Raw genomic sequence first — 13,471 nt, 5'->3', positions numbered from 1 at the left:
GGGTGGTCAGTGTAGGGAGGTGGTCAGTGTAGGGAGGCGATCAGAGTAGGGGGTGGTCAGTGTAGGGTGTGGTCAGTGTAGGGGTTGTCAGCATAGGGAGTTGGTCAGTGTAGGGTGTGGTCGGTGTAGGGGGTGGTCAGTGTAGGGGTGGTCAGCATAGGGGGTGGTCAGTGTAGGGGTGGTCAGCATAGAATGTGGTCAGAGTAGGGGGTGTTCAGCGTAGGGGGTGGTCAACATAGGGAGATGGTCAGTGTAGGGAGGTGTTCAGCATAGGGAGGTGGTCAGTGTAGGAGGTGGTCAGCATAGGGAGGTGGTCAGTGTAGGGAGGTGTTCAGCGTAGGGGGTGGTCAGTGTAGGGGGTGTTCAGCGTAGGTAGGTGGTCAGCATAGGGAGGTGGTCAGTGTAGGGAGGCGGTCAGCGTAGGGGGTGGTCAGCATAGGGAGGTGGTCAGCGTAGGGAGACCTATGCAGGAAGAGCAGTAGGTCAGGCTCTACACCTGGATTTATCTCGACGTGGGTGCATTACAAGTGTCATTTCCTCTTCCCAAGCCTTGATTTCTTTATTTCTTCAGTGACAATATGGTCCAGTCACTCTGGTCCTTTCACCCCCTGCACACTGAAGTCCTGGGGCCTGGCCAAGGTCACTGCTGCAGACACGCTCCAGTGTCCACATCATTCAGTTCCAAGTTCAGCAGTTTTCTGCCAGTTCTATTTAAATCACCACAGACTCCAAAACGACAAGTTCACAGAGAGAGTTCTATGCTAACTCTGTCTTTCCTTTGTCTCCTTCAGGCTTGGAGTTTATGTACCAGCCAGCACCAGCTATAGACACAGCCAAACCTTTCAGCAGATGTCCATGTCCATTACTGAAAACCGTCAGCACATTCTGCAAACAGGGCCAAACTCTATCTTCTAAACGTGCTGATGTGTCCTGGGGAGATCAGAGGACGCCAGCATGTGCACACGGACTGTCTCTGCGAGTAAGTGGCCTGGTGCGGCAACCCCCAGGGCATCTGAGTCTGGACCAAACCAAAACGAAACACAAGCTACAAAGGGCAGCGCCGTGCGTGTGCAGCTCTGTGGTCGGCAAACCCAGTGATGCAGAAACAACTTGCCTCATCCAGGGATCATCTCAGTGAGAATCACCATGACACTGCAGTCCCAGGAACTGTGTCCTCCAAATTGTCCCAGAAGGACGTCTATAAGTGGGACACGTCTACAGTCCAACATCCTGGTGCCCTTGACACAATTGGAATCCTGTGACTTATAGGAAATGACTGTACTTCTCTGAACCTCAGTTCCCAAATCTCTAAATCGGGGATAAGAAAACGGCCGTCTAGGGCTTCTGTGAGGACAAACAATTTAATGAAAATCCTTTGTTAAATTGGGAAATTAGCTGTAAAGCTATTCAGGTAGAAATCATTAGAATTATTGCTTTATATCATAATATGACTTTATCACTCCTTAAAGATTATTCTACACATTTTAACTGAGATGAGATAATGGGAATAACTTATCAGCCAACTAAAGCACTACCAATGCTTTGCTTATTTGATGAGTTCTATCATCATGGACTTCCAAGTGTTGGAGAAATTGAATTTGATATATTTGAGTTACTGAAAAGAAGATGTGTGAGCCCTGGGGGGTGGACACTTTGGCCTATTCAGTCAGAAAATGCAGAAAGCCACGGAGCCAGCAGGGTTGAAGGAAAGGAAGGGGAGGCAGGAGCCACCGGGAGGCAGATGTGTGGGGGGCTGTTCAAATCTCCTCTCCCTCATAACTCTACCCTGACTGGCATTAATGAACTTGGGCATCTTCAAGCCAAGTTTGGAAGGTGCCATCTGGCTTTTTATGCTGCTTATAGTAAACTGTAGGAGTGGGAAATTAAACAAAGGACCAAGGGATCAAGACTTGCCTCTCCAGACAAGAAAATGGTGCTAAAATTAAGAAATGTACTGTCGGGAAAACGTGGTCTAGACATGCAGTCAAGGGTGTGACTGCATCACCCTTAGTTAAGATGTCAAAAAGATCAAAGGATCAAAAGGTTATTGTGTCCACAAAGGGTCTTTTAAAGAGTTTAAAGGTACGTCTTACAGTGCGTCTCAACGGAATACCTGAGCTTCCAGAAAGCATGAAGAATCATCTCTCTGCCTTCTCAGGACCCAAAGGTAAGGAAGGGCATTGCTTAAAGAGATTTGTGGGTCTGAATTTTTTTCTTGTCTAGTTTATCCAAATGAGATTCACTGAAATCCCACAAAGTTTTTTGAGAAAATGATACCAGCAGAAATACAGCTATTTTGGACCTGAAGTAGTAAAGACAGTACATAATAAAAAGAGGTCAGTTGACCCCCAAATTCTCTGGCAGGAAGCAGGCTGCATGGGTGAAGGGACCAGTGCTGCAACATTCATGGAAATGGGAGGGGGACTCCAAGGGTGGCCCATGGCAGGCAGCCTCTGAGTGGCCTTCACAGGTACTTGCATCCTGGCACCTGTGACCTCGTGTAATCTCGAGTGTGGGCTGGATCTGAGGACTTGTTCTTGACACACAGAGGATGACAGCATCATAGTTTTCAAGATTGTGAGTGCTGGGTTTGTCCTGCTCCTCCCTGGTGATCTCACGTGCTTGCTCTGCTCCTTGGGAACTGCCCTGAGTCGTGAGCTTCCCACATGCACAGATGTCTCTGGCCAGCATCCACGAGGTGCTGAGACCCTCATTCCAACAATCCACCAGGAAACAAAGCCGGCCAGCGTGAAGCTAGAAGCAGACTCACCCCTAGTTGAGCCTTCAGATGACCACAGCCTAATGTCTCAGGAGAAACTCCAGAGCAGAGAACCACCTGGGCCATGCAAAGCCACACCTGTATTCTTGGCCATTCTGAGATAATAAATATTGTTGTTCCTAGCCACTAAATTTTGGGGGTAGTTTGTTAAGTAACAACAGATGACTAATAGTTTTATAGGATTGGGTTGCATCTCTCCCAAATTTATTAATATACAAGGTTGTGCAATTAAGTCCGTGAATTCATCTTAGAAAAAGTGCTCCATACCTCACTGCTGAATACAACTATGGTCCTCTTTGAAGTACTCCCCTTGGCCATCTGGTGACTATAGTGACATTCAGCAATGAAGTATGTAGCACTTTTTCTAGGATGAGTTCACGAACTTGTCCAGACCCCTTACGATATCTCTGATGGCCATTCCAAAAGATGAGTTCCAAAACTGCTTTGAAAGGTGGCATCAATGCATAGCTTCCCAAGAGGAATACTTTGAATACAGTGATGGATAGTCAGCAATGAGGTCTGGAGCACTTTTTCCAGGATGAGAGTGAACTTAATTATCCTAACCCTAGTATCTCAGGATGTGATCTTATTTGGAAATAAAGTCATTGCAGATATAATTAGTGAGGATGAAGTCACACTGGAGTGGGGTGCGCCTCTAATCCCATGTGACGGGTGGTCTTACTAAAAGGAGAAATGGGGACCCAGGGGTGCACAGTCAGGGAAAGTGCCCGTGAAGCCTGAGCGCTGGGCCAGGAAACATTTGTCCAGAAGCTGCGCAGAGGGGCCTGGACAGACTTTGCCCAGCATCTCTGAGGAAGCAAAGCCCTGCAGACACCTTGGTCTTGGGCTTCCAGCCTCCAGAACTGGGCGACATTGCATTTCTGTCATTTTAGTCACTCTGTTTGCAGTACTTTGCTAAGGCGGCCCTTGCAACTAAGACAATCAGTAAATAGAAAGAAATGTGACGGTGGAGTATGGAGGACCAAGAGGGGAGAAGTGAACAGGGAAGGACCTCGCTCCACTCCAGCTGGACCTCTCTCCACTCCAGCTGGACCTCTCTCCACTCCAGCAGTCCTTACTGACGCTGACACAACCTCACTAAAGCCCAGCTCAAACAAAATCGGTGTGTGTCTGTATTTAAATATTTTCACCATGGGGCTGCTCTGGTCACAGAAGTCACAGGGCCAGTGAGATGAGCCTCTCAGGTGGACACGGCCCTGCCACCGTGTTCTCCCTCACGCCTCTCAAAGCGCATGGGGAACGGGAGCTGGAGAAGACATGAGGCAAAGCACAGCAGGAACCAAACACAAATGCAGCCACTTAAGAAAACCCACATGGATCTCACCTCCAATATGGATTTGCTCCTGGGAGAAACAAAAGAATAAAAAGTTGGTTCTCTTTTGTGTAAATTAATTTACAGCGTTAGCTGACCTATTTAAAGAAACCACAGGGTGAATCTCTCTAACAAGAAGGAAAAATTCATCTACTGTGCAAGTTTGGGCCCCACAGAGAAGCACACCTGAGCCGGCTGTGACTGCGACCAGGGGCGTTCTAAGTGTTTGATCCACCAATTCTCAAACTCCGTAAATATCGCTTTCAATTAACAGACGAAAAGAAATTGATTATGGGAAATTCAGGGCTGAAAAACAGTTGCTCTGATTAAAATTCCTGCTGACTGCTCTCATCCAATGCCGGTGAGCCCTGGTGGGGAAAAAAATCTCTTTTTTTTTAATTGACTTTGTTAATACTTAAGAAGAAAGACTGAAGAAATGAATTTCATTCCAGTGGTCCTCAGAGGAGAACACCAATTTCTCAGGCAGCATAATTATCTGCTTACAGTCGATGACCCTCACTCCCTGGTGACTGGCACAGAGAGTGAAGGGAGAAGGGCCCTCATGGCTGTGTAAGCTGCAAAGGCCAGGACGCACTCTGCTGCCAATCAACTGCTGCAGAGATGCAGCGATGACAGCACAGAAGGCACCGTGCGTGTGGCCGATGCTGCCCCTGCCACATCGCAGTACACACTCAGATGCATCCGGCCATCTGCAGCTGGTCTTGGAGTAGCTTTTCAAAAGCATCTCACATACACCCCAACATGGAAAAAATATGGAAATGCAATCATGATAAAAAGTGACATTTCTCAAGGTGCATCCTTTGCAATATTTTGATTAACTCCCATTTCAGAACGGCAAAGCAGCTTATATTAATAAACAGCAAACTCCAATTAGCCACCTGTGTGTGCAGTCTACACAGAGCTCTCGGCTGGTTCACGGTCTGTGTGCGCACAGTCTACACGGAGCTCTCGGCTGGTTCACGGTCTGTGTGCGCGCAGTGCAGTCCGAGGTCTCCAGGGATCTCTTGTGCACCAGGGTCAGCCTACAAACTCCCCCTGTTCTGTCAACATCGTCTGAAGGCTTCTCAGCTTCTGGCGCTGATCTGTCACAATCTGACCCCTTGACTTAAAATTCAGGCTCCAGAAAGCAGCAATTCCCTCTAAGGAAGCCCCTTTTGATTATATGACACTTCAGAAATCAAGGAAATCGTGGAAAGGGTGTGGACCGTGGGGCCAGATTTGGATTTGATTTAAGCTTTGCAACTTCCCCATCATGTGACTGAGGAAGACTTGCTTATACTTTCTCAGCCCAGTCCCCTCATCTGTCAGTGGGAATGTTAATATTTATCCTTCACAAATATTTAGTCTCAGGCACTGCTGGAATGTGCTGAGGACACAGCAGAAATCAAAAGTGACAAAAACCTAAAAAGGCCTGTTTTTCAGTATGAAGAGAGTGGAGATGAACAAAACTAAGCACATTACATGGTATAATGGAGGGATGAGGATGATGAAGGGAAACAAAGCAGGTCAGGGGACAGGGAGGAGGAGCTACGATTTTAAACAGGGTGGTCCAGAAAGGCTGTGCTGGGAAACGCCATTTTGCATGCAGTTGGGGGTGGCGGGGAAGCAGGCAGAGATCAGGACGTGCACAGCTCCGAGGCCACAGTTCCCCAGAGGGGTCAACGTGGCTGGAGATGAGGGAAGGGGAGTGAGAAGCCAGGAGTGAACAAAGAGAAAACTGGAGGGTGAAATGTCTGGGTGTAGGATATGGGAGGGCTCCACAGCCATGACAGGCTCAGACTTCTGTGCTGAGCAAGATACAAAGCCCTTCGCTCATCTTGAGACAGAGAGTGGCCAGATTTCGTGCCTTAAAAGAAGGTGAGGGATGTGATATAAAGCACTTAGTCCTGGCGCCCGCAGCACAGAGATTGAGGCACCAGCCACATACACCAAGGCTGGGGGGTTTGAACCTGGCTTAGGCCAGCCCAGCTAACCCACAATGATTCTGCAACAAAAACAGCCAGGCATTATGGCAGGTACCTGTAGTCCCAGCTACTAGGGAGGCTGAGGCAAGAGAATCACTTCAGCCCAGGAGTTTGAGGTTGCTTTGAGCTGTGACACTATGGCACTTGACCAAAGGTGACAAAGTTAAACTCTGTCTCAAAATAAAATAAACAAACAAACAAAAAAATGAAGCACACAGCTCTTGGCACATGTAGGTGATTACAGAAAGTGCTATTTTGAAACCCTTGTCACACTCCTTCGAGAATCACGATTGTCCCTTCTCTTCCCTTTTTCTTCCATAACTTCTTGACTTATGTGTAAAATTTTGACTGGAAATTTTTATGGTGCCTGGATTAATGTCATGAAATTTAAGCAACAGAAGTGAAGTTCATTAGAAGTTGTGTTATTAGATATTCTGACGATTTCTGTGGGTGAGTCCTACATGCCTGGGCAGGAAATCAGATGATGCCCCACCGTCCATCACCAGCTGCCCAAGGGGGGACACTTTGTCCGTTGGGTGCAAAACTTGTTTTTGAAGCAACTTATTGCTACTTTTCTCTTTACTGACTTCTGCTAATTGTTGATGGTCAAAAGAGAGGCAGCAATCCAAAGGAAAAAAGAAAAAGCAAGCCTGCTATTAACACCTCTGCTTTGGTCTGAATGTCTGTGTCTTCCCCAAATTTATATATTGAAACCTAATCCCCAATCCATAGTATTAGGAGGCGAAGCCTCTGGAAGTTGACTAGGTAACTAACGGGATTCGTGCCTTCATGAACGGGGACTGCAGAGCCCTCTGCCCCTTCCTCCAGGACAGGACACAGCACAGAGGTTCAATCTGCAGGGATGAGGCTTTGCCAGTCACCTTGACCCTGGACTTCCCAGCCTGCAGAACAGCGAGAGATACAGCGTGTTCTTTAGACCTACCCAGTCTGAGGCATTTTGTTACAACAGCCAGAACAACCAGAACAGCCTTTCTTTTTAGGAGTGGAGGTTATTGTTGATTCTACCTGGGTTGTGAGACAGGCCCCCAGAAGGGAAAGCTCTCAGCTCCCAAGTTGGCATTTCAAGCCCGGAGTTGTCTTTGGGGTGCTGGATAAACAGTGTCTGACAGACTTAAACGCTTCTCTATTCACTTATTTTCACTTCTCTATTAACTTATTTTCCTCCAAATTAATGCCAGCGCACACGATCTTTACTGACAGGATGGCTGCTATGTAGTTACAGAAGCCAGAAACCTGGGAATTGTCATCAAGCGACATTAATTCTGTTTTTCTGAGCTTCTGCATTTCTGGGGCCTCTACTACTGTTCATAACACACGCAGTTCTGACCCCTCCTCCCGTTTCTCAGCACATCTAATTGATGCACTAATTGATTTATTTAGAGGAAAGAAACCCAGTTCAGTCCCTTCCCTACTTAGAACCCCCCAACTTCCTTCACTGCTTAAAGTCCCCAGATTTACACTCCAGACTCCTGTGGTGTGACGACCAAACGTCTCTCTGGTATTATTTCTCAGTATTTCCCCTCTCCTTCTCCCTCCAACCAAAATGCACCTTGTACTCCAGCCACACTGAGTTTGAAGTTTTCCTAAAGGCACCAAACCACTTCAAGCAAGTTCCTTGTTAATTGTCCTCTCAGCCTGGAGTGCTGACTCTCAGAGATGGTGGTAGCCCCAGGCAGGTGGCTCACAGCCCTGTACCTGCAGGACGCAGATAATTAGGGGTCCTAGCTGCTGAGCTCCGGTTGGCCCCAGTCCAGGACTGAGGGCAGCAGACGCTCCCCTGGAAGCCAGGCATTCCTCTGAGAGATGAGGGTCCATTCCCACAAGGTCCGGTCCTCCTGTGCTCTGACAGGTTTCCCAGAGACAGGGGGTCCATCCCCATAAGGTCCTGTCCTCCTGCACTCTGACAGGTCTCCCAGAGACGCGGGGTCCATTCCCACAAGGTCCTGTCCTCCTGCTCTGACAGGTCTCCCAGAGACCTGGGGGGTCCATTCCCACAAGGTCCTGTCCTCCTGCTCTGACAGGTCTCCCAGAGACATGGGGAGTCCATTCCCACAAGGTCCTGTCCTCCTGCTCTGACAGGTCTCCCAGAGATGTGGAGGTCCATCCCCACAAGGTCCTGTCCTCCTGTGCTCTGACAGGTCTCCCAGAGATGTGGGGGTCCATTCCCACAAGGTCCTGTCCTCCTGCTCTGACAGGTCTCCCAGAGACCTGGGGGGTCCATTCCCACAAGGTCCTGTCCTCCTATCGTGACAGGTCTCCCAGAGACGTGAGGGTCCATTCCCACAAGGTCCTGTCCTCCTATAGTGACAGGTCTCCCAGAGATGTGGGGGTCCATTCCCACAAGGTCCTGTCCTCCTGCTCTGACAGGTCTCCCAGAGACGTGGGGGTCCATTCCCACAAGGTCCTGTCCTCCTATAGTGACAGGTCTCCCTCCCATGTTCTCCGGGATCCAGCCCCTTTTCTCACAGGCTTCCGAGTATTGTCATCTTTCAGAAATCTGCTTTTCAGAGGACCTGGGCCCAGACAAACACAATGGCCATGGGTGAAAGCCTACATTTCAGCAACATGTCACTTTTCTGGAAGACACCTTACCACCCACGGAAAAACAACACATCCTATCTCAGAATCATATAGAGACTATAACTATGTAACAGTGCCGCTACTATTCAAGATGTAGATTTTCACATCTTTACTCTGCTACATGTAATTCCATCACACCTGCCGTGACACTGCATTTGTTCATTATTGTGATATCTTGTTTTTTGCTTGTTTGTTTTTTGGAGACCACTCTGTCACCCTGGGTCATAGTATTTTGTTTATAGTCATAGTATAGTTTTTAAAATAGCATTTAGTTTTAATAGTCTTTACAGAATTGATCTGAAATTCTGGGCAATCCAAGTGACTATTTCTGAAAATTAATCACATCTGGGGCTACTTGTGAGACTCTTCTGCAGCCACATCCATTGCCGGGAAGGTTTTTATGTAGGTTTTCGTTTTTTCTGAAGCATCCATATCAACACAGTAGAGAGTGTTTCATGCTGTTTAGATTCCCTCCCGTGTAGGTAACAGGAGAGCAGCTCCGCTTGGTTATCTAGATCTGGGCGAGTGAGTTGAGGGATTTTTGTTAAGTCTTAAGGCTTTTGTAGTTTTTTTTTTTTTTTTTAAATCAGTCTTAGAGTTAGAGACAAATTTTTAATTACTTTTTTTTGGCATATAGTATTGCCAGAAATTAAGAATATTTATAAATGGTTTTTAAATTTTGGAATCAAGGAGAAAGAAAAAGAAATGTTTAAAATTTTGTTTATAAAAATGTATATTGTTATACACTATAAATAGCTGAAAAATGGAAAAAGGATCTTTCTGACTTCTGGACAACGGAACATAGAATCAGCAATGTTTTAAATAAAACATCATAAAAGCTTGGTCTTATGTAATTAATTTCTGTTTTACTTGAGGCTAAGTTAGCAATATTTGTGGACATTTTAGGTTTTTAATTAAAGTCCTAGAAGTTTGTTTTTAGTCTGATGGTATATAATTTCTAAGGATATCAGAAATTCATATTTGTGAAAGGCTGTCAACCTTTCTATTATTTTCTTTGAAGGACAAACTTTGGACTTAGCCGGTCAAAAAAATATATTTTTTGAGATGAATTAAAAATTATTATTGATAATATGTATTAAGTTATATTACTATATTATATTTGAATATATGTGTATATAAATATAATTTATACAAATTAACCATTATTTTACATTTGACAACATTTTTAATACAGTTTTCACATGTCAAATAAGTCTAAAATGTCTTCCTTAGACGTTTAGTGGTCTAAATATTTTAAAAAGACTAAATTTAGAGTATTGATTTGGGAAGGCTTATCAAATGTTAAAGCATTAAAATAGTTTTTTAAATAGGATTTTAAGTTAAAAGATTTCAAAGACAATATACGAGGTTATGTGGGTATAAACCTTAATCCTTTCAAAGTTCAGTCTTTTTTAGTTAGTCGAAACCCTAATACAGGGATTGTTTTTTCAGCCTAGTTATTGAAAAGGTAAAAAAAGAAAAATTGTAGCATGATTTTCAAATTAGGAAGAAACAGGTAGTTCAATTTTATAAAGTATAGCTAAGTGGATCATGTGAAGATTTTTTAATTAATTTTCTCTTATGAATTCTATTTAACCTGTATAGATAATCTATAAATATGTTAATTGTTTTGTTTTGTCTTCCCGTTCACTTTTTTAAAATAGTCAAGTCATTTTATTTTAGGATAAAAGTTTATCATGTAAGTTTTGTTTTTATACAATTTTTTTTCTAATTTTTTTTTTTTACTCAAAAAGCCATTTTTCATAAAACAGGATTATAGTTTATTATAAAGTTAATCATTGATTTAGCCAAACTGATAATTAGAAGATTTTAAAAGGCAAAAATCTTATTTTTTGCCAGAGAAAAGACTTAGTTTTTCAAAGAATCTAAGCAGAAGTATTACATCTTACCAATGGCTCAGACATTTTATGAAATGTAATAACTGTAAGGTTTTAAGTTACTGGAAGGTGTTTTGAAATCATAACATAGGCCTGATCTGTGATGTTTTCCCTGGTCCTCCTAAGTCTCACATGGCCACAAGTCATCAAAGATGGCTATGAAGAAGAGGACCTGTCTGTGTCTTTATTTACCAGGTGCAGAGTTTAAGACAGGAAGTAGGGAGGCTGGAGGGCTTACTTCCTCCTAGAACAGCCAGGGGGCAAAGCTGGAGCAGGGAAGAAGGGACCCTGTGGACAAGACCGGGCCCTGCAGCCACTGGCCTAGGAACCGACAGCACGTCCAGGACTCACCATAGCTTCACATCTAGACCTCAGAGTTCAGAGGCTCACAGTCGAGATCGTAAGTTCACAGTCAAATCCAGCAAGTATCAGAAATATCACAGAGGTGGCTGTTCTATAATCTTTGAACATCTGAATTTTAATGACCGTTTTAAAATTAGTTTTATTTATCAAAGAATACCAAAGTCACCTGAACAAAAAGGCATTTCAGTTCTTTTCTGTTTTCCTAATAATATATTTGATTTAAGTGCTTACTTTTTCTTTTTTTTTTTTAAGTCAATTAATTAGAGCTCTTTTGATGGTGAAATATCACAGGCACACAACATACAGACACACATACAGACAGAGGCAGAATTTGTATTTGTCTGCTTTTAAACATATATTCCATTCAGACTATTAAAATCTTTTAATTACCTAATTTATCTATCTAGGCTTTAGTTATCATTTTATTTTTCCAATAACCATTTTTACATCCCATAAATTAGATATATAATTACTGCTTTAATTACTGCTTTTAAACATGTAAAACTTGCTACTATACTGCTTGATACATTTTATCAAGAAAAAACAAACTTCAGTATTTTAACCAGATTTGTTATTTTAAACAATGTAACATCATTATAATAATTCAAGGGTCTATTTCAAGGCCATTTTTCCTCCAGAGTCAAGTGACACATTGGCCAGGCTGTACTGCAGTAGAATTTCATGGTCTTTTAGTTACAGACGGGTAACCATACTGAGACTGACCAGACACACCCCAGTGGGTGTCATTTGGAATTGAGGCCTGAGCTTGCACAACACTGACTAGATACAGAAACACCAGATTTCTCAAGAACAAAACCAGAACGGATGAGATCTAAAGTTCTCAGTGTGCAACCAGAATGAAGCCAGGGGACCTTAGTGATGAGTGATGGCAGGTATGTGTGAGTGCAGGGCCCGAAGACTCCCAGGAGAAATCTCCTGGCAGGGCTACGAGTATTAGAGCACCGCACCCCACGGCCACCCATCAAGGCAACTGCTAGGCTTCCCCAGCACACTGACTGGAGCAGTCTGGGGTCCCTTCGTGGTCACCACACCTGGTACTAGACAAAGAGCGTCCGGAGGCCTGTCATTATCAGTCAATATGCAGAGATGGGGACAGGCCCACCAACTTTTCCAGAAGGCCGGCGATTCTGGAGAATAGGGAGAGTAGCTTCTTCAAGACTGTTCTGCTTTTTTGTCTGTAAAATCACAGTTTTATATTTCAAAGTTTAAAGTAAAAATCAGGATAATCTTAGATAACAACAATTGGCATAACCCATTATAACATCTTTAATTTAAAAGTTAATCTCCTAAATCAATCACCCTGAACTCAAGACAGGCATCTGTGGGGTGGGAGCTAACTTTACAGAACAGTAAGAATGGGAGACAGGGCGTGAAGGTCACTCAGGACTAAGCTGACCAGACCAGCTGCGTCGCGTGGGCCCAGCCTGAGTGACTCCATCTTATTCTCACCACGTGTGCTCTCACAGCTCACAGCAACCTAAGCTCTTGGGATCAAGTGATTCACTGCCTTGGCCTCCCAGAGGGCCAGGATTACAGGTGTGAGCCACCACACCGAGCCGTGTAGTGACGATGTCCTACGTGACATCTCCATAGTCACAGAACTCCACATGGTGAATGCTGCTTCCTCAGTGACTGGGAAAGTGCTGTGCATGTGGTCATTGGAAGAGTGACTGTCACGGAACAGCTGACTCAATGCCTACTGAATGAATGAATGGCACCCAAGTCTGGAGGGCTGGGGAAGATGCTGAAAGGCATAGACAAACATAAGAAAAAAAGAGAAAATGCTTTCTCTCCTGGGGGACTGACTGGTAAGGTTTCTGAGAAAGATACCAACTTGTCCTATCAACATTTCAATTGAGAATATAATTATAGATCATGCATTGAAAGGTTTATAATGTTGTTATGTTTAACTACTGTAGCTGGTACACGGTCGTTGGTCTTTCTGCGTCGTAAGGTGCGTTGGTATAGTCTAGATGATCCAGAAAGGTGAATGATTTGCGGTGGGGAGGTTACAACCACACCTCTGAGTGGGAGCGATCTGAATTGGCAGCACGAACTCTCAACAGAAAATCACCACCCCTACCTTAAGCAGAGTGAACCTGAGCTGTAAAGGGCGATATATGTCCGATGGAATGAAACGGGCTCATAACTTCATCTCAACCAGTCTTTTATTTAGGCAGGGATCATATTTTAAGAAATGGTATTTCATTCATGATATATCCACATTTGTAATTTCTCGTTTTCAGAAATGAAAGCTGTGGTACAATAAAGGTTCAAAATCTGGACTCAAATCCTAGTTTTTCTCTTTGCCAACTAGGTGACTTTGAACCAGGAACATAACCTCACAGAGCTCTGATTCTCCTTCCTGCAAAAGGAGAATCATAAGAACACTTCCCAGGCAGCATCTGGAGGCTCGAGGGAGCTCATAAATGTGTATGCCGTGAGGACAGCGCCTGACACACAACCGCTTCTCACAAACGCTGGCTGACTC

This window comes from Otolemur garnettii, unplaced genomic scaffold, assembly GCF_000181295.1.
Source record: "Otolemur garnettii isolate 467f Iridium unplaced genomic scaffold, OtoGar3 scaffold00197, whole genome shotgun sequence".
In the NCBI taxonomy this organism is placed as follows: Eukaryota; Metazoa; Chordata; class Mammalia; order Primates; family Galagidae; genus Otolemur; species Otolemur garnettii.
This window is presented reverse-complemented; position numbering follows the sequence as displayed.